General features: G+C 40.7%; 1 protein-coding gene across 1 annotated transcript in view; it reads right to left on the bottom strand.

The window, feature by feature from the left end:
• LOC137248422 (zinc finger protein 91-like) overlaps positions 1-21677 on the bottom strand; it is a 194699-nt gene that overhangs the window by 131525 nt on the left and 41497 nt on the right. The window lies entirely within an intron of this gene.

The following is a 21677-nucleotide window of genomic DNA, read 5'->3' as shown; positions in this document are numbered from 1 at the left end:
AAGCAAACGTATTATACATTAATTATTAAGAGAGGTGAGAATAATCTTTTTTATAGAAAAAAGGGAGTCCGAGCTATCAAATGTGTTTGAGTGAGAGTTATAATCTTGGCATAAACGCCGAAAAGGCTCATTTTGTGTGAAATTTGTTCTACATTGTTTCAGCAGAAGAGGTTTGAAGTGGCTCGATGTCCGAGAGGGAACTCAAAAGTTCACTTCATTCAGAAGGAATGGGCTCGAAATTGATCCATTTAAAAGTTTTGTCATAAATTTACACCAAGCATTTCCCTTCGACTAACAAGGGTTGGAAGATTGATTAGCTTTAATCGGTTAGTATAAGGTGGAAGATTATATAAGGAGTTCCATTGAAAATTTCTTAACGTAAATAGTAAAAACTGTTTTTGTATTGATTCGAGACTGCCTGCATGGACTTGATAACGCGGATTCCAAATTATTGAGCCGTGTTCTAATATTGGCCTAACTAATGTTGTAAAAAGTGCTTTAGTTATCTAAGGGTCGTTAAATTCTTTTGACCACCGTTTAACAAATGCAAAAACTCCTTTGCCTTTATTCACTGTAGCATTAACATGAAGATTGAAACTAAGTTTGGAATCCATCATGACTCCCAAGAGCAAAAAAAACCGTTTTGACAGCTATATTGTGAATTGCTAAAAATATGAAGTACAGCAGCGAGTAATGAAAAATCGCTTTGTGTATTCAAATAAGTAGTGTGGTTTAAACTCAGTTTAATATATGTTATAAGTCAGATTGAGCTTTTTGTTATTGGAATTAAAATTTTCTTAAAAAAATATTGTTGATACAAGTTTTTACAGAGCAAAGAAATTAGTTTTTTGGTCATATTTTTTATTTTCAATCATGTTTTGAACATGACGCCTTGTAAAAAGCGCATAGTTTCCTTTCTTCCTTTTCCCTTGCCTTCTCTTCTCTCTTTTCTTTTTTCTTAATTTTCCTTCCTTTCGTTTCCTTTTTATTCCTTTCCTTTACTTTCGCTTGTTTCCGTTTCTTCTCATCCTTTCATTGTTTTAGTTATTGATGTTGGAGAAAAAATAAAAGAAATTGTATGAAGCAAATGAGCCTGTCTCGCTAGTTAAAAACATATTATTTTATTTTACCGTGGTGTGATGGTAGCGTGCTCCACCTATCACACCGTATGCCCTGGGTTCACACCCCGGGCAAAGCAACATCAAAATTTTAGAAATAAGGTTTTTCAATTAGAAGAAAATTTTTCTAAGCGGAGTCGCCCCTCGGCAGTGTTTGGCAAGCGCTCCGGGTGTATTTCTGCCATGAAAAGCTCTCAGTGAAAACTCATCTGCCTTGCAGATGCCGTTCGGAGTCGGCAAAAAACATGTAGGTCCCGTCCGGCCAATTTGTAGGGAAAATCAAGAGGAGCACGACGCAAATTGGAAGAGAAGCTCGGCCTTAGATCTCTTCGGAGGTTATCGCGCCTTACATTTATTTTTTTATTTTTTATTTTATTTTATACATTTGTAAATTTTTGTGAGTGTTAGTTTTTTATTAAATTACTAGCAACCCGCACCTTGTTTCACACAGGTTGCAATGTTTAAAAATGGTAATTTGAATTAATGGTTCAATTAAAAAATAAAGATAATTCATATCCTTTCCTTTCTTTTCCCTTTCTCTTTTCCTTTTTTCCTTTCCTTTCATTCTTTCCCTTCCTTTCTTTTGATTTCCTTTCCTATCCTTTAATTTCTCCTCCTTTCTCCTATCCTTCCCTTTTTTTCGTTTCCTATAATTTTCTTTCATTTCCTGTCCTTTCGTTTGCTGTCCGGTCTTGTCTTCTGCCTTCCTTTCCTCCTCTGTAATTTCCTATCATCTTATTTGCTTATTATGAAAAGCTCAGATCAAATACTTATTTAAATCGTAACAATAAATTATTATTAAAAAATGAAACTGCATGGATGAAAGTTTAGGACAAATTATCTTAATTAATTGTTTTCATTTCCTCTCATTTCTCTTTCTCTTTTCATTTTTGCATTTCCTTTCTTTGCCTTCCTTTTCCTTTCCCTTCCTTTCCTTTCCTTCTTTCCTTTCCTTCCTTTCTTTTCATTTCCTTTCCTATCCTTTTCTTGTTTCTACTTTCTTGTCCTTTTTTCTCCTATCATTTCCTTATCTTTCGTTTCCTTTCCTTTTCTTTCATTTCCATTTTCCTGTCCGGTCCTGTCTTCTCCCTTCCTTTCCTCCCCTGTAATTTCCTCTCCTTTTATTTCCTTTCCTCTTCTTTCCTTTCCGTTCAATTCCTCTCCTATACTTCCCTTTCTTTTCTTTCATTTGTCCTTTCGAAAAATTATACCAAATAATATAGAAAATCGCACTGTATGGTACTTACCTTTGCAATAATATTGATAAAAAATTTATAAAAAAGCTCACTTTTGTTTTGATTTTAAATAAAACAAAATAAATTATTAGCACAGCTTAAACAACTTACATAGTGTTAACTAGTAAAGAAAAACGAACGTCTTCTCTGATTCACGCCTCTCCGTATAATAATTTTATTTGCAAAATCTCCAGTACATAGTTGTCCACATATATATATATGTATGTGCGTATATACATAGGTTCATATAGGATACAGCTAAGGTTATTGTTTTATAAATAAGTACATAAGTGCAGTTTGAGAAGTAGCAAATAGTAGCACAAAGGAAAACAAGCAAGAATGCCAAGGGCTGATAGGGTTGCCGTGAGACTTCAAATACTTAACATTCCGCCCACCTCGTCCGAAACTGGGACGAAATCATGTTAACACAGACCGCCCACCGTCTGCTATACTATTTGCAATAGGTAAGATCGAGAGTTTGGTGATTGGTCGTTTAAGGGTGGTTGATTTTGTTTTGACAGTAGCGACTCGAGCGATGCCGTCTGACCCTGGATGGATATCCACTATTCTACCCAACGGCCATTGCGTAGGTGGCAACCGTTCATCTCGTATCAACACGAGTTGTCCGATGGCTATTTCACTTTGTTGGTGCTGCCATTTGTTTCTCGCTTGAAGCCCTTGTAAATATTCGCTCGACCACCGTGCCCAGAAATCGTGGTACATTTGTGTTAATTGTTTCCACCTGCTTACGTGAGTCATCTTGGCGTTGAGCGAACACGCCTCTGGGTTGCTGGTTAAGGCTCTGCCGATTAAAAAGTGGCCCGGAGTCAACGCCGTGAGTTCGTTGGGATCGTCGGTTATGGCAGTTAATGGCCGCGAATTCAAACAGGCCTCGATTTGTTTTAAGACTGTGTAAAACTCCTCAAATGTCAATGTAGTGGTCCCAACTACTCGCTTCAGATGCACCTTCATGCTTTTCACCGCCGCCTCCCAAAGCCCCCCAAAGTTTGGAGCAGCAGGTGGTATAAAGTGCCAGTTAATTTCGCGACGCGATGTGTATGATGCAGCTGCTCTAAGTTGTGCTTGCAGAGCCTTTCGTTCGCTGACCAAAAGGGTGTTTGCGCCTATGAAGGTGGTACCATTATCGCTGTACATGTCGGTGCAGAGTCCCCTCGTAGCAATGAATCGGTTCAGCGCAGCGATAAATGCTTCGGTTGTCATGTCGCTGACAAGCTCTAGATGGCAGGCCTTTGTTGCTAGACAGACCAGTACGACTACATATCCTTTGTATGCACGATGCCCTCTCCCCTTGGTAGTACGGATATGAAATGGACCTGCGTAATCCACACCGGTGTGCCCAAATGGTACGGAAATATTGCATCTAGGAGCGGGTAATTGGCCCATCAGCTGCGTCTGTGATTTACAGGACTGTCGGAAACAAGGCAGGCAATTCCTGATTATACCTTTGACTGCATCGCGGCCGTTTATCACCCAGAATCGTCGTCTGATGTGACTCAGTGTCGCTTGCGTTCCAGCGTGGAGTAATGGTTTGTGTGCATGTTTAATGAGTAAAACAGTTAAGCTGCTGTTTTTTGGTAATATCATTGGGTGTCGCTCGTTTAATGATAAATCAGCGTTTTTGAGCCGCCCACCAACACGTAATATACCTTCTGAGTCCAGAAAGGGATCTAGGCTAACCAGTTTGCTCTTTTTCTCTATGCTCTTGCTTGCACGTAGCTGTCGCACTTCAATGGTATACTCTTCTTGCTGTACTCGTTTGATCCATGACTTCAGCGCGGCATAGCGTTCAGTCCATAGGCAGTATGGTGTTGTGGAGTGTGGCCACCCAAGAGTAATAGCAATGAAACGCTGACACCAGGCCGTTATAACAAGCACCTTATCAAGATCCGAATACCTTTCGAGAATGGACACATCAGCCGGTTGCGTGTTTAGCACTTTAACAGATTTAGTTTCTGGTAGTGTATTAGGAGTTCCTGGATGCAGTTGTGGCCATCCGTCTTCAGGTAAGCGTAGCCATGGTGGACCAGTCCACCAGAGTGTATGGTTTATTAGCTGATTCGGCGATATTCCCCTCGATGCGCAGTCAGCTGGATTGTCATCTGTGCACACATATCTCCACTGTTCATTAGACGTGATTTCATGGATTTGAGTTACCCTGTTGCACACAAACTCTTTCAGGTTGCCGGGATCGGATCTGATCCAGCCAAGTGCCGTGGTTGAGTCGGACCAAAGATATGTGGCGAATTTTTGAAGTTTAAGTACTTCCTGAACCTTCGCGATAAGCTTGGATGCCAGAAGGGCAGCGCAGAGTTCAAGCCTTGGTATGGTCATCCTTTTAAGTGGTGCTACTTTAGTTTTAGCTATAAGCAGTGTTATGTGTATGCCAAGTTCCGAAACCACCTTTAAGTACACCACCGCGGCAAAGGCTTGTGTCGATGCATCTGCAAATGTATGGTATTCCAGTGCAGTGGCATTGCCAGATGTGTGTATCCAGTGTGGAATTCTTAGAGTGCGTAAGTTTGTTAGTTCTTTGCGAAGCGACTCCCATTCGCTTTGGATTGAAATAGGCAATTCCTCATCCCATTCGATTCCAAGGGTCCAAAGATGTTGAAATAATATTTTCCCTTTGATAAGCACTGGAGACAGAAACCCCAGCGGATCAAATAACTTAGCGATATCCGAGAGGAATTCTCGTTTGGTGACCCGCCGATCGACAGGGTTGAGTTTTATGCTGTAAGTGAAGCTATCAGCGTGTGTCATCCAAACAATTCTTAGTGCCTTGGATTCAGTTTCCGTACCAAGCTCATGGGAGCCCTTCTCCTCCCGATCGGTAGGGTCAATTTCATAAAGAGCGCCAGGACAATTTGAGTTAAACTTACGAAGCTTGAATCCTCCAGCTAGCAAAAGTTGTTGTAATTCGCTCCTGAGTTGATTGACGCCAGCTATGGTTTCACCACCAGACAGAACGTCGTCGACATAGAATTCTTGTCGTAGAGTGTTGCAAGCGAGAGGGAACCTATGTTCTTCGTCTTTGGCGAGCGTCTGCAGCACTTTCATCGCAAGGAATGGCGCACAATTGGTGTCATAAGTAACCGTTAACAAGCGAAAGGTTGAAGCTGGCTCCCGGTCGTCAAATCTCCATAAAATGCGTTGCAGGTCAACGTCGTCGGCATGAACCTGTATTTGCCTGTACATTTTTTCAATATCCGCTGTGAATGCGATACGGTACCTTCGCCAGTTCAAAACAATAGAGGCGAGATCACCTTGTAATTTTGGACCGGTGTACAGACAATCGTTCAATGACAGTCCTGACTCACTGCGCTTGGATGCGTTAAACACTACGCGTAGCTTAGTTGTTGTTCTGGAGTCTTTTAGCACACTATGATGGGGGAGATAATTGGCGCGCCCGGTTGTCGTAGCATCCTTAGCGAGTTCCATATGACCAAGTGAATAATATTCGGACATAAAATCATGATACAACTTTCGCACTGTAGCATCACGATGCAAACGACGTTCCATCGTGTTCAAAAGGGATAGTGCAGCTCCTTGAGTTGATGCGAGTTCAGTGAGATGCGACTAATTTTTGACAGGAAGTCGTACCACATACCGACCTGTTGCAGTGCGTTGGGTGGTTGACTCAAAGATGGCAATGCAAAGTGTTTCATCTTTGTTGAGGGTTTGTTGAACCGTTACCTCTTCTTCCTCCCAGAACCGACGAATAAGCTCGTCAAGCTCTAAACTAGTGGAGTAACAATCATAAGCGGGTTTGAGGAAAGGACTGTCTTGTGTTGGCAATCTACCAAAGATGACCCATCCTAATTGTGTTTTTTGCGCGATTATGTTTGAGTTGGGACAATGCTTTATATCGTTAAGTATGATAGCAGCATAGTCACCTGCACTTAGAATTACGTCTATAGCTCCAGACTTATGGAAGTTAGGATCAGCAAGCTCAAGTTGGCAAAAGGTTGTGAATTGCTCGGGAGGTCTGCTGACGGATGGACATGGGTTTCCCACGCGTGGTAATACAAGCGCATGGCAACGCTTTTCAAATGTAGATGTAGTCGAGTGTAGCGTGAACTCAACCGAGCCAGTCGTTGTGGTCAATCTTTCGCCATTTGCACCATTTAATGGTATGCGCAGCGGCGACTTTAGTAACCTCAATTGGGTTACAGCGTACTCGCTGATAAACGTTGCTTCGGCTCCGCTATCTAGCAAGGCACGGAGCACCATTGTGTGACCGCTGTCAGAACTTACTTCAATTAATGCTGTGCCGAGTAGTACTGAAGGAATATCATATGCAGTCGCCTTGGCGATTGATGCGTTGTGTGTAGATATCGGCCGTTGGTTTGAGTTAGCTGGCATAGAGCTGAACTGATTTGAAGAGGTATTCGTGTAATACTCATGTAGCATTGTGTGATGAGTCAAATTACACTTTTGGCAACGGCCGGTTGAAGGGCATTGTTGGCACTTATGATTCGGTCGTAAGCAGTTTGAGCATAGTTTCGACTGTTGTACTACCTTGTAGCGCTGTTGTGGCGTTTGGTTTCGAAAACTTGTACAGAAAAGGATGTAATGCTTGCCCGCACAGCAAGGACAGTTTGATGTGGTGGTGTGATACGTCCTCACACCCGGCTGTTTCGATTTCGGATCGTCCTTAGATGTTAGACTGTTTGGCTTAGAGTCCGAAAAACTTTGCATAACTTCTAATGATTTGGTTTGGTTTTCGATGTATTGGCAAAACTCCTCAAAAGTTGGGAGTGTTTTCTTGGCAGAAATAGATAGCTCCCAAGCACGCACCGAGGCACTGTCCAATTTGTGTACAACCGTGTAGATCAACCAATCGTCCCAATGTGCAATTGGACGCCCAAGTTGTTCCAATGCACGCAACGATCCAGTGACTTTGTCAATTAATGATCGCAAACTCGCAGCTGATTCCTTTCGAATTGGTGTCAGTGTCATTATTTCGGTGAGATGTGCATTGATAATGATCCGCTTGTTGTCAAACTTGCGTTCTAGGAGCTCCCAAGCTACAGCAAAGTTAGCGTCTGTTGTTGCGATATTATCCAATGAGGTTTTAGCTTCACCGGTGAGACTGTCCTTTAGGTACTGTAAGCGCTGCGTGTTGGATAGGTTTCGACTTTGGATAACAATTGATGTAAACAAATCCTTGAAAGGATACCAACGTAGAAACGAGCCGTCAAACGGTGGGATTTTGATTGGTGGTAGTCTTTGACTTAACTGCACGTCAAGTGGCGTGGTTGTTGTCGCATTCTGTGACTCTGAAATGGTAGAAGAATTAGTAGCTGCCTCAATCATGTCGTTCAACTCTCCTAATGTTTCCGTGTAAATACGCTCGATTTCAGTGTAAGCATCCAAAATCGGTTGAGCCAGCTCACTGGTTGTGGCGTCTTCAGCAGCACTTGATACGTCATCGTACCCCTTTACATATTTTTCCCAGTATTGGCAAAGCAGCGAACGACGACCGATTAAGAAGCCTTTGGTTTGCTTGGTTTTGGCTGTTTTGCGTAAATTTGCCATGAAATTCATGATTAAATTTGCAACACATGTTTGTTGCTTTATTAAAGTCTTCATGGTGCTATGTACCGCTTTGTGGACGTGCAAAAAATTACCAAAATACCGGCGTAGAGCTGAAATATTGCTTCAAGTTGAAGTATAAAAATATCCAGTTAGAATCACGTGATATTTCCACAGTATGTATCCGTTATGTGTAGAGCAGCAATTATCGCATTGTTTGAATGTACGTAGCTTGCGTAGAGCAAAACGTAGATACCTGCGAATAATCTGCGTATAATATACACAAGAATCGTTCGAAAGGCCTTTATTTTTTAAGTTAATTATACGGCCGTGATTTTTTCCTATGACTTTTCAAAGGTCGCGGGCTTTTTTCCCCGCAAGGGATGCCAAATGTTAACTAGTAAAGAAAAACGAACGTCTTCTCTGATTCACGCCTCTCCGTATAATAATTTTATTTGCAAAATCTCCAGTACATAGTTGTCCACATATATATATATGTATGTGCGTATATACATAGGTTCATATAGGATACAGCTAAGGTTATTGTTTTATAAATAAGTACATAAGTGCAGTTTGAGAAGTAGCAAATAGTAGCACAAAGGAAAACAAGCAAGAATGCCAAGGGCTGATAGGGTTGCCGTGAGACTTCAAATACTTAACACATAGAAATTTTAATAAGAAAATTTGTGAAAACTGTTCTCTCTAAAATAACTCCTTTAGGGCTGCCATAAAAAGCATTAAAAATAGGATACTCATTTAATTTGTCTTTACGATCAACATACAAATTAGCGTAAAAAATATATTGAAGAATTAAATCTTCTTAGTGTACAAATACTAGCATATACATGCAAACATACAAAAAAATTTGTTGAAGAGTTTTAAGGAAATGTTCAATATTTTTAACGAGAGTATTTTTATGTTGCATTAACTTGGCAACACGCATAAATATGTATGTACAATGTACAGATGATGTTCTGGGTCACCCTGGTCCACATTTTGGTCGATATTCCGAAAACGCCTTCACATATACAACTAAGGGCCTCTCCCTTTTAAAACCCCCATTAATACCTTTAATTTGATGCCCATATCGTACAAACACATCATCACATAGAGTCACCCTTGGTCCACCTTTATGGCGATATCTCGAAAAGGCGTCCACCCACAGAACTAAGGCCCACTCCCTTTTAAATTACTCATTAACAACTTTCATTTGATACCCATATTATACAAACACATTCCAGGGTTACCCTATGTTCATTTTCGTACATGGTGATTTTCCCTTATTTAGACTGGGTCGATTTATTAACCGATATCGCACCATCGATTTTTCGATAGGATTTGTGGTCAGGAAAAAAAGTTCCACTACGCATACCCAAACAAATAATTTTCGAGCCTGTGAAATTTCATTTTTCTTGACTTTTTTCAACTTTGATTTTTAAGGTTTTTTAATGACCTACTAAAAAATTTTCATATGTATACTCTGTCCGACCCAAAGATGTCTGCTAAAAACATTTTTATTTATACTTTTTTTTTCAAAAAAACTTTTATCGACAACGTTTTTAGCGGACATTTTTGGGTCGGACAGGGTATACATGAAAATTTTACAATCAAATGAAACTTTTTTTAGTAGGTGATGAACAAAACCTTAAAAATCAAAGTCGAAAAGAAGTAAACAAATGAAATTTCGCAGGCTGGACAAGGTATACATATGAACATTTTTTTAGTAGGTCTGAAAAAAACTTAAAAATCAAAGTCGAAAAAAAGTCAAAAAATTAAATTTCGCAGGCTCGAAAATTATTTGTTTGAGTATGCGTAGTGGATCTTTTTTCCTGAGCCCAAATCCTATCGAAAAATCGATGGCGCGATATCGGTTAACTTTCGTCCACACAAATCGACCCTCCCTAATGTACATACATATCGCACACTAACTACAAAAGAGTCATAACTTAAAATTTTTCAAAATCGGTTTTTTCCATAAACCAATTCACAGTACACATCTCTAACTGCCCCTTAAATTTCGTTGTCATTATTTTCTTCTTTAACTGGAAAATTACCGTTATTCCAGTTTTGGTGTTGATTGCATCTCTTGCGCTGTATCAACTAATGAGTACTATTTTTAGTTGTGTCAATGTGCTTAAGAACACGTGAACATTTTTTTTACGCATAAAGCGTATTATTTTAAATTCTGACTATCTTGTTGCAAAAAACTTTTAACTTTGTTGTGTATTAATTAGAATTGTGTCTTTTTATACGTAAAGAGTAAATTTGCTTGTATTATTGTGAAATAAGCCTTTTTTGATGAAATAATTGTGAATGTACGATTAGTAAGTTTTCTTAGAAATAGTCATAATTAAAAATTGCTATATATTTTGTCCGTAAACAAATAATTACAACAAAATTTCGTCCGTTCATTTTATAATGAAGGTCTCCTTCTTTGTAAAACTGGATTTCAGTATAACATTACAGACGTTTTCACATAAATCGTTTTTCTTCTCTCCTGAACATTTTCATTTTTCAATTTTTGACTAATTGGTAGTTAGTGTGCGATATGTCAAGCTGATATGATAAGAAAATACATACATACATCCATACATATAAATGTACTCCCGAAGTTAAATAACTCTGCGAATGCTATGTATGTACGTATGTGATGCATCATGCCTCACTCAAAAGCAATTTGCGCGAACAGTTGACAGCGAACAACCACACACACGCATTTTTTGGTAAAAATGTTATTTTGTTTAAACAATTTGGCTGATATAAGAAAGAAATCAAGTATTTCTTTTGATGCAGAACTAAGGTAATTATTTCAAAGTTTTACTGCAAAGTAGAATTTTTTAAATCCATCCATCCCTTTATTAGTTATAGCTATGTAAACAAAAATTTTATGATTTTTTACTACATTTTGACAATTTGCCACGCCCCTATAACACATACCTTCAAATTATATTGAAAATATCCATCTCACGTAGGTAAGATTTAAAATGCAAAAACCCCTTTTAAAATCGGAGCATTCTGTGTGAAGTGATGGGCGTACAATGACGCTTAGCGACTTTATTTTATAAGATTTACTAGAAGACCCGGCAGACGTTGTCCTGCCCTAAATTTGGCCAATCTGCATTCATTTTAATAAGCTTTTTCCGTCTGACCACATTTTGGCCTATATCCCGAGACCATAGTCACCCAGGGGTATGAAAATTACCTTCTAATAAAGCACTCATCAACAGCTTACATTTGATATCCACATTTTATAAACACATTTTAGGGGTACCCGGGTCCTCGTTTTCGCCTATATCTCGAGACCCTAGTCACCCAGGGGTATGAAAATTACCCTCTACTAAAGCACTCATCAACAGCTTTCATATGATATCCATATTCTATAAACACACTCTAGGGGTACCCGGGTCCACGTTTTGGCCTATATCTCGAGGAAATATGCTCTTTTGAGTATTTTCCCGGCAAGTATTCGAATTTCTCTCACCTTTTAAACCTTACCTAGACCTCCACGAATAATTCAAGACCAAGATAAGATAAATCCGTTCAGCCGTTCTCGAGTTTTAGCGAGACTAACGAACAGCAATTCATTTTTATATATATAAATAGATTGCTGCCAAAGATTTCATCATGATTACAAATTTTATTTTTCCCATTGTAAATCTTAACAAGCAGCGCAACTAACAGCTGATCGCTCAAAATTAGCACACCCACAAACAGCACTAATGGCCATATTGCAAAAATCTTTCAGAAAATGCAAGTTACATTTTGAAACAGCCATAAACTGTGATAATTTTGGAATATATAGCACTTAGGACATTTGAAGTAATTAAGAGAAAATATTTGCTTATATTCAAGCATTTAGTTATTTTTTCTACATTTATCTGTAATATTGAAACATAGATTGAAGGTATATTAATGCAACGCAACTCTGCTCTTCCTGGTTCTTCATTCCACTCCATTCGACTGCCTTCTTTACTGCCTTCCACTGTATTCGTAACATAACCTCAATATATATACTATATAGTAAACAATGACCCTCCCCGTGTTTAGATTCGATTTCGAGCTGTATTTTTAATCCCGCAGCCCAGCCATTTATAAAAAAAATTATTCCTAATGTATAAGATGAACAGCCATTAAAATCTAACGCCTATTTTATTTTAGTTTATTCAACTTGAATATTCTGTTGTTGTAGCAGTGCTTCGCCCCATCCAATAGGCGCGACCACTCACAAATTGTAATCAATATTCTCTAACGGAAGTCCAAGGAAACTTGCAGTTCCAACAGGGGTGGACAAGAGTGAGAGCGGTGTTAGAGACGTTGGTTCCACATTGCATACCACTCGTATGGTAGGAAGCTGTCACAGTTCGCCAGACTTATCTATCGTGAGCGCAGGTCTAGTAACCTGCGTCAACTGGCAACCAATGGTGACTTTGGCATCTGACCACCTACCCATACTCCTCTCGCTCGAGCGAGCTACCGACTTCATCACCAGCGGAAAACGCACTTTAAAGAAAGGAAAGTGGGATGATTTACAAAACTTATACTGAAAATCGCTTTGCTGGCCTCCTTATACCGACTGATGCTCGTCAAGGGGAGCGTGCTTTCCGCAAGGTTATTGAATCCGGTTCGGCTCGTTTTATTCCCACCGGAAGAATCCCGGATATCCGGCCATATTTTCCGGCGGAGGCCGCAACTTTAACGAAAGAACGTGACCTTATAAGACAGCACGACCACAGCGACCCCCAATAAGAAGCTAAGAAACTTGAAGCCATTCTGCTTCCCTATTTCACTGCAAATTTGCGTCTTGCCAATCATAAGCATGGCTTTCCAAAATTACATAGCACTACCACCGCGCTAAACGCCAGTAACATACAAATAAATTGCGGATTAAATCAAAACCCCCCTCCATAGTACAGTACTCGTTCCGTTAGAGCTGTCAAAAGCTTTTGACACGGTCAACCACGGCACGTTACTGCAAGACCTGGGTCCTCCCTACCCCATGTCTCAAAAGGCGCACCGCAAATTATCTCTCTGGTCGGCAATCATCGTTGCAATTCAGGAAAATAACATCCAAACCAAGAAGAATTAAACAAGAGGTACCACTACCGTCACCGCTAGAAGGAGTCACTATCGTTTCCTACGCCCACGACTGCACAATAATGGCCACAGGCCCAGGCCAACACATCGATGAGCTTTGTAATAAAATAAACAGCTATCTTCCTGATCTCTCCTGTTTCTCACGAAACCTGACATTGTCACCAACCAAATCATCGGCGACCTTATTTAGAACATGGACGCGCCAAATGTCGACCATTTTGAACATCCACGTCGATGGCATTACGCCACCGACTGTCTTACACCCAAAAATCCTGGGTGTGACGTTTGATCAGGATCTACATTTCGGAGAGCATAAAACCGCAATTCTTCCTAAAATCCAGAGCCGTAATAAAATTCCAAAATCTCTTGCCGGCAGCACTTGGGTAAAGACAAAGAAACGATTACTACTTTCAAAGCAATTGGCCTGCCGATTGCATGCTACGCGTTCGCGATATGGTCGCCAAGCCTAAAGGTTACTCACTGGAAGAAAATACAGGCCTGCCAAAATACTGCCCTCAGAACCCCTACGGGCTTTCTTATGTCCCCAGAACACCACCTACACGATGAGGCGAGAGTACTCCCCATTAAGGAGATAAATGAAATGCTGGACAAACAGTTTCTGTTGAAAACCCAGAAACCTGGGCATCCCAACAGACACTTGATTGATGAGGCTACACCTCCCAGAGGCTTAACTGATATCATCAGTGAAATCCTCAAAAAGGCGTTGGACCTCTAGGCTGGGAATTTCCCAGTTTTTAAAGATAAATAAAAACAATGCAAATAACACGGTAAAGGGGTCGGCTATACACTAAGGTACGAAGTGGTTTTATTCGTAAACCAAAGGGGTTTGACCTTTGAAATTTTGCACGTAGGTTCTCAGAAAGTTCCCCAACGAGAATCAGTGAGTAATGTTTAATTGTTATTAACAATTTACTAGTAATTAATTGTTAAAGTTACCATGGTATAACTATCACTTTTTATCTACATACGAACACTTTCACAAGAATTTTATACATAAGTACACTTTATAATGTTTATAAACAATGAACAACTATTTTCTTTTGTTTAAATTTACGTATTGCTGTAAAATTTTATAATTTATTTGTTTACTTCCCGCGAATACAAGCATACAGCCATTTTATCTAATTCACTGCTTGCTTGGTGCTACCAGATGCTTTAAATTGTACCAACGAATTAAAAATATTTTAAATAGTACCAACGAGGAAAACGGTCCTTTTTCCGCTTCCCAAGGCAGTCGGTTCTATGTACCGGAGCGACTCGGGATTTTTCTCGACCAAGGACTCTCATTTCAGTGTGACCCCATCTAATTTGTTTCGTCCCTCACACAAATTGTCATCCTCCCAGCAGCTCCTTGCAGCAGGACTGCTCCATATTCTCTTACTCCGGGAAGGCATCGAATCCAATCCGGTTCCGTCTCCTGACCCCGGTCCTGAGAAATGGTTTTACTGCATCTGCAGGAAAAGAATCTTTTTAGGACGGTCATACTCTGTTCTCAGTGTGTCTCGTGCAAGGGATGGTTGCATCGGACAGGTTGTTCTGGGCTTGATCCCAAAACCCGACGTCCACGTAACTTTTATAAATCTTTTGTGGCTCCTTGCTGTTCACGCCCAAGTGCGTCCCGTAGTCTACGCCTAAGCGCCCCCCCCCCCCCCCCCCACTACCTTCCAGCAGCCCCGCTGCTCAGCAAGCCACAACAAGTACCCGCTGCTGGTCGCGCCCCACGGCGCCAACAACTCAAACAGCTGATACCACTCATAACTACTACCTTCGTAGTACAGTTGGTAGCAATGCGGAGCATCAGCCCCTGCCCCCGTCTTCTCCCCCCCCCCCCCCCCCTCTTTTCCGGCAGCAATCGTGCAGGTCAGGGAAACAGACTCTTAGTCCCTACCTCCGTTTGCACCGTCTGCCAGCACAGAATATATAGGTTTGCGACATCCGCCCAATGCAGCTCCTGCTATGTTGCCAGGTCGCAAACCCAAATCATCCGGGTACCCCAATGCTTGGCCAAGGACGCCCAGTCCCAGGGCCACAACAGCAATTGCGTCCTGGCCTTCCACAACCCAGGCGTAGTCACCCGTCACTTACCCCCAGAGTGGCGACCTCTCCCCTTACGCACTTCAGAATTCTGCAGTTAAACTGTAATGGACTAACTGGGAAGATTACGGATAGTCGATTTCGTGAAGCGGCACAACATCCGCATTGTTGCGATTCAAGAGACTAAACTCACAGCAAGATCTGTATTGCAGACCTGCTCTGGGTATAATGTCCACAGGAAAGACCGCGAGAGCGGAAATGGAGGCGGTCTCGCGTTTATCATACACCACTCTGTGCAATATTATATATTTGATCCTGGCATCGACCGCAGGGACAATGTCTTAGAACGTCAAGGCCTATCTGTCCGGTAAGGCGATGCAAACCTAGAAATCATCAACATCAACATCCCTCCTGCCACCTGCTGCCCCAGGGTATACCGCCCTAATATCAGGGCCTTACTCACTGGCAACAATCGCATTATCTCAGGCGATTTCAATGCCCATCATGATCTATGGCATTCAAACTTGCGGGCGGACAGTAGGGGTGAGATGTTGGCGGATCAAATAGAAGAAACGACGTTCTGCACAATAAATGGAGACGCCCCCAGACGTATGGTAGGAAGCTGTCACAGCTCGCCAGATATCTCAATCGTGAGCGCAGAACTCGTAAACTGCGTCAACTGGCAGCCGATGGTAACATTGGCATCCGACCACCTGCCCATACTTATTTCGCTTGAGCGCACCGCCGACTTCATCGTCACTGAAAAACGCACTTTCATAAACTTAAAAAAAGGAAAGTGGGAAGAATATAAATCCTTTACAGACAGCCGCTTTGCTGCCCTCCCTATCCCGACTGATGCCCGCCAAGGGGAGCGTGCCTTCCGTAAGGTCATTAAATCCGCCTCGGCACATTTCATTCCCGCCGGGAGAATTCCCGAAATCCGGCCCACTTCCCGGCGGAGGCCGCAAACTTAGGGAGAGAACGTGACCTTATAAGACAGCTTGATCCAGGCGACCCCCAAATAAGGGATATAAACCAACGCATCAGATTGCTTGTGGATGAACACAAGCGGGCGAAATGGGAGGAGCACCTAAGAGGTTGTAACCTCTCTACCGGTGTGGGTAAACTTTGGTCCACCGTAAAGTCCCTATCGAATCCGACTAAGCACAAAGACAAAGTTTCCATCGCCTTTGGCGACAAAGTGCTGCCGACAATATATAATGCATCCTACGGTCGACAAAGATAGACGGAGAGCCAATAGACACGCACATAAACACAAATTCAGCGCGTCACCAATCACCATCACCGCTAAAGAGGTTGAGGACGCCATTGGTCGTGCTAAACCATCCAAAGCAGTGGGCCCAGACGGCATAGCCATGCCGATGCTTAAAAGCCTAGGGAAAGAGGGTTTCAAATATTTAGCGCATGTCTTCAACCTGTCTCTTTCCACCTTTGTCATACCTGAGAAATGGAAAATGAAGGTGGTCCCGCTGCTAAAGCCTGGGAAACCAGTTAAAATAGGTGAGTCGAAACGTCCGATATCTCTCCTATCGCCAGTGGCAAAGACGCTTGAAGCCGTTTTGCTCCCTTATTTCCAAGCAAATTTGCAGCTAGCCTCTCATCAGCATGGCTTCAGAAAACTCCATAGCACTACCACCGCGCTAAATGCCATTAGCACCCATATAAATTGAGGTTTAAATCAATACCCCACCATAGAACAGTACTCGTAGCGCTAGACCTATCAAAAGCTTTTGGTACGGTCAACCATGGCTCGTTACTGCAGGACCTGGAAGGGTCTACCCTTCCCCCATGTCTTAAAAGGTGGACCGCAAATTATCTGGGTGGTCGGCAGGCATTAGAAACGAAACATCAAAACCAAGGAGAATTAAACAAGGGGTGCCACAGGGTGGTGTCCTATCCCCACTTTTGTTTAATTTCTACATATCTAAGCTACCTTCACCACCGGAAGGAGTCACAATCGTTTCCTACGCCGATGACTGCACAATAATGGCCACAGGCCCAGGCCCACAGATCGATGCGCTATGCAATAAAATAAACGGCTACCTCCCTGATATCTCCAGTTTTTTCGCCTCGCGGAACCTGGCATTATCACCGACTAGATCTTCCGCGACCTTATTTACAACATGGACGTCCCAAATGTCGACCATTTTGAACGTCCACGTCGATGGCACTACGCTACCTGTCTTACACCCCAAAATCTTGGGTGTGACGTTTGATCAGGATCTACATTTTGGTGAGCACGCAGCCGCAATTGTTCCGAGAATTCAGAGCCGTAACAAAATCCTCAAATCCCTCGCTGGCAGTACTTGGGGAAAAGATAAAGAAACGCTCATGACTACATACAAAGCAATTAGCCAGCCGATTACGTGCTACGCGTCACCCATATGGTCGCCAAGCCTAAAAATCACCCACTGGAAGAAACTACAGGCCTGCCACGGGCTGTCTTCTTATGTCCCCAGAACACCATCTGCATAATGAGGCGAGAATACTCCCCATCAGGGAGAGAAATGAGATGCTGACCAAACAGTTCCTGTTGAATACCCAGAAACCTGGGCATCCCAACAGACATCTGTTTGATGAACCAGCACCGGCTAGGGGCTTAAGGAGTCATCTCCGTACGCATTTTGAGGAAATACGGCACCTGAGAACCCAGCCGTATGAAGTGAAAAAACACAAGCAGGTCCTTGGTGAACTCCGTAAACAGGCGTCGGACCTTTATGCCGGGAATTGCCCGGTGAATCCAGTACTTAACGAAAATTATCCAAAACTCGCGGAAGAGGAACGCATACTCCCCAGGGAAACGCGTGTCACTCTTGCTCAACTTCGTTCTGGATACTGTAACAGGTTAAACTCTTACCCATCCAGAATCAACCACGACATAAAGAATGTATGCCCCGCTTGCAATGTGTCCCCACACGACACCAACCATCTCTTCAATTGTAATGTGGAACCAACGCCTCTAACACCCCTTTCCTTATGGTCCACCCCTGTTGAAACGGCAAGTTTCCTTGGACTCCCGTTAAAGGATATTGATGACAATTTGTGATCGGTCGCGGCTATTAGGTGGGGCGAGCATTGCTACAACAACAACAACAACAACACGGACCTTTTTCTTTCAACTCCGTATATTTATTTCACGAAAAAATAGGAAATTTGGAATAAAAAATTGCGCGATTTTTAAAAATAAATTACGTTTACTTCATAAAAAAAGAGAAAATCTGGAATAAAAAATGGCGCGATTAAAATAGATTGAGTCGTTTTTATTTATACATATTTTGAAGTCTGGTAGCACCATATTTGCTCAATTCACTGCGTTTTCTTGAATTTTTTTGGTAACTTTAATATTAAATTGTGGGTGGGGGTGGTGTTTTTCGAAAGGGGGAGTCACTCCCACCACCCTCTCACCCTGGTCCCACAATGTATAGTCTACCCCGGCAAAGTTATTTCAGTTTCTGATGTTTCACTTTTTTCACAAAACATTTTATTTTAGTTGTGTTTTTATCCACAAAATTTTCAAACTAAAAACTAAATTTTTATTTGTCAGAAAAAATAAAGAAAAAACGGCCGAATGTCTAAAAAACCTATCGAAATACAAACTGGCTCATTCGTTTTTAATGAACTAGATTGTATTTTTCTTGTATTTCGTTAGTTTTGTGAAATATAGTTTACACACTTGTACCAGTACTGAAATCTTGTTAGGAGGGAGGGCGAAAAAAACATAAGAGAAAATACAGAAAAAATAAATATAAAATTAAGGGTATAAACTTGAAATGAATGCACACTTTTCTTTCATTCAGTACTAAATACTTTTTCCGCAAGGTTATTTTTTTGTACACCTTCATAGCTTACAGATTTGTTAAATCAATTTAGGAGTTGGATGCAAAAAAAATGTAAAGCGGGTCAATGGAAATAATAGCCCCGTCTAATTATTCTAGTAGTTTATTATAAAACAGTTTGTTGGTTTCCTTTTTAGGTATATCTCGCAGATAACTTATATAAAAGCACGGGGCTCTTGATTATATAAAGTATTTCAAGATCATGAAGATATTGTAACGAGTTTTGGGAAATTCTGATTGTATTGCACCTTCCCTATCGTTCGAATCGCTAAACTGTCGAATCAATAACTCCAATATTCAGTTTTGCAAAATGGTCTTTATTTAGACTACTTTGTGAGTAGTACTTCACAACTACAATTATACTTCACTAATAGCGTGTTTAATCAAACTCCTAGCGCTGCTTTTATTCTCTCTGTTGCCTCGTTGACATAATCCTGCCAAGGTCTAGGCTTTTCACGAACGTGCCTTCTGGAACAGTTATATCTCATACTTGGTAATTTAGCGATATGCGTGTGTATATGTAACAACTTCTGCTCTTAGCTGATGATAACGTGATGTGTGATGTGAAATAATCTCTTTGCTTCAAGCTGCTGTTTATGTGTATGTGTGGCTGCTTGATTTAATGTGTACATGTACATAAGTGTGACTGCTTGCTTTAATGTGTACATGTACATAAGTGTGGCTGCTTGCTTTGTTGTTGTGCATTTATTTAGTAGCAGCATAGTCTATATATATAAAAATCAAATTGTGTGTTTTCGCTATGGAAACGTATTTCCCACACTTCAATCATCACCAAATTTTGGCTATAGGTTCCTTCGATCAACAAGAAGGTTTTAGGATAAAAATAATTTCGATATATAAGAGGCGTGTGGCACCTCCCATACAAATGAAATCTTTGGTACTGCATAACTCTGAAGGTATAAATGCCAGAACATTGAAATTCAGTGAGGAGTTATATGAGGTCGTGGTACCTCCCATACAAATGGAATATATCATACTGCATATCTCTGGGTGTAGTAATGGTAGTATAATGAAAATTGGTAAGGAGCTATATGACGTTTAGTCCTAACACCTACAGTAAAATGTGGAATTGGGAAAAAAGGGGCCTTCGCTACAAATATGGTTTTTCAGAACTATGGCTGCCGTATAAACTGAGATTATTTTAAAACCTACAGTTTGACTGCATTGTTGAGTTTGGCTGTTATTCCTTTTGGACGTTTAAAGTAATCTGCCGCCGTTAAAAAAAATTTGTTAGCTTCAGTCTATCTACATCTTCTATAAAAATCAAATTCTGTGTGTGTGTTCCCTATGGAAACGTATGTCCCACAGGTCAATCATCACCAAATTTTGGCTATAGGTTCCTTCGATCAGGACGAAGGTTTTTCATATTTCAGAATTAAGAATTTTAAATTAAACTTGTTTTTTGGCTATGCGAACGAGCAAGCTTAGCTCCCAAAAATTATCAGGTTAACAAAATCAATGATCGCATTCAAAACCAAATTACTGGTGAAGTGACGAAATATATATCGATCGACACAGTTACAGATGAAGATCAAATTGTGAATTATCCAATTGAATTTCTAAACTCTTTAAAACCACCTAGAATGCCTGCGCATATATTAACTTTAAATTATTTTATTTTTATTAATTAATTAAATAAAATTAAAATTCGCTCACCAAACATGCTCCTTCGGAATTTAGACCCACCACAATTGTGCAATGGAACCAGACTTTGCATTAAGAAATTAATGCCGAATGTAATCGAAGCAACAATTATCAGTGGTAAAAGCAATGGTGAAGATATGCTCATACCACGGATCCCAATGATTCCTACAGATTTGCCATTCAATTTTAAGCGCTTACAGTTTCCTGTACGTCTTGCTTTTGCAATTACAATCAACAAAGCACAAGGACAATCGCTTACTGTTGCAGGATTAAATTTAAAGGGTCCGTGCTTTTCTCATGACCAGCTATATGTTGCTTGCTCTAGAGTTGGAACGCCAAAAAATTTGTTTATCTTTGCACCGAACGAAAAAACCAAAAATACTGTGTACCCACATGTATTACAATAAGAAACAATAATAAAAGGTTTTAAACGAAAAGTTCACCAAATATGCGTACAAAATTCAATTCAATTTACAGAACAATAAACTAAATTATTAACAAACAAAACAGAAAAAAAGGCAACATTCATTCGATTTCGGGCGTTACAACGTACTCCGGGTAAAGCTAGTGATGTATAAAACTGCTAATAGTCGCCACATTATAGTCGCATTTTGGTAAAACTTCGCAAAGACAATCTATTGCTTTCTTGCTATATGTCAAAATATTACTACATGTCCTATTTATTTTGCTATTTTTGTAAAATGGATTTTGTAAATGAACACATTGTGAATTGACCAAATAAAATAAATTGTGGACATTTTATGGCTACAACAACAAAAATAGACATTAGAGTTTAAGTTATTTCAATTTAAATAAATCAAAGTGCATAGGTCTATTGGAAATTCCGTTGGAGATTCCTAATTCCGATAAAATTATGTCCATTTCCTATTCATCTGTGACCAAAAAAAAATGTCCATTGGTGGAAACTCTTCAGAGGTTATTAATTTCCCTCCTCACAAAAATAATGAGTGGCTTCATCGGACTACGGTTTTTTTACAGCTGATGTTTTGACAGTCTTTGGCGGGATATAAATGCAGGACGCGAGTGATTGAGAAGGACCCTTAGTCTATCTGCCTATTTGCACGGAATTGTTAAAA

This window comes from Eurosta solidaginis, chromosome 4 (assembly GCF_040869045.1).
Source record: "Eurosta solidaginis isolate ZX-2024a chromosome 4, ASM4086904v1, whole genome shotgun sequence".
In the NCBI taxonomy this organism is placed as follows: Eukaryota; Metazoa; Arthropoda; class Insecta; order Diptera; family Tephritidae; genus Eurosta; species Eurosta solidaginis.
This window is presented reverse-complemented; position numbering and strand designations above follow the sequence as displayed.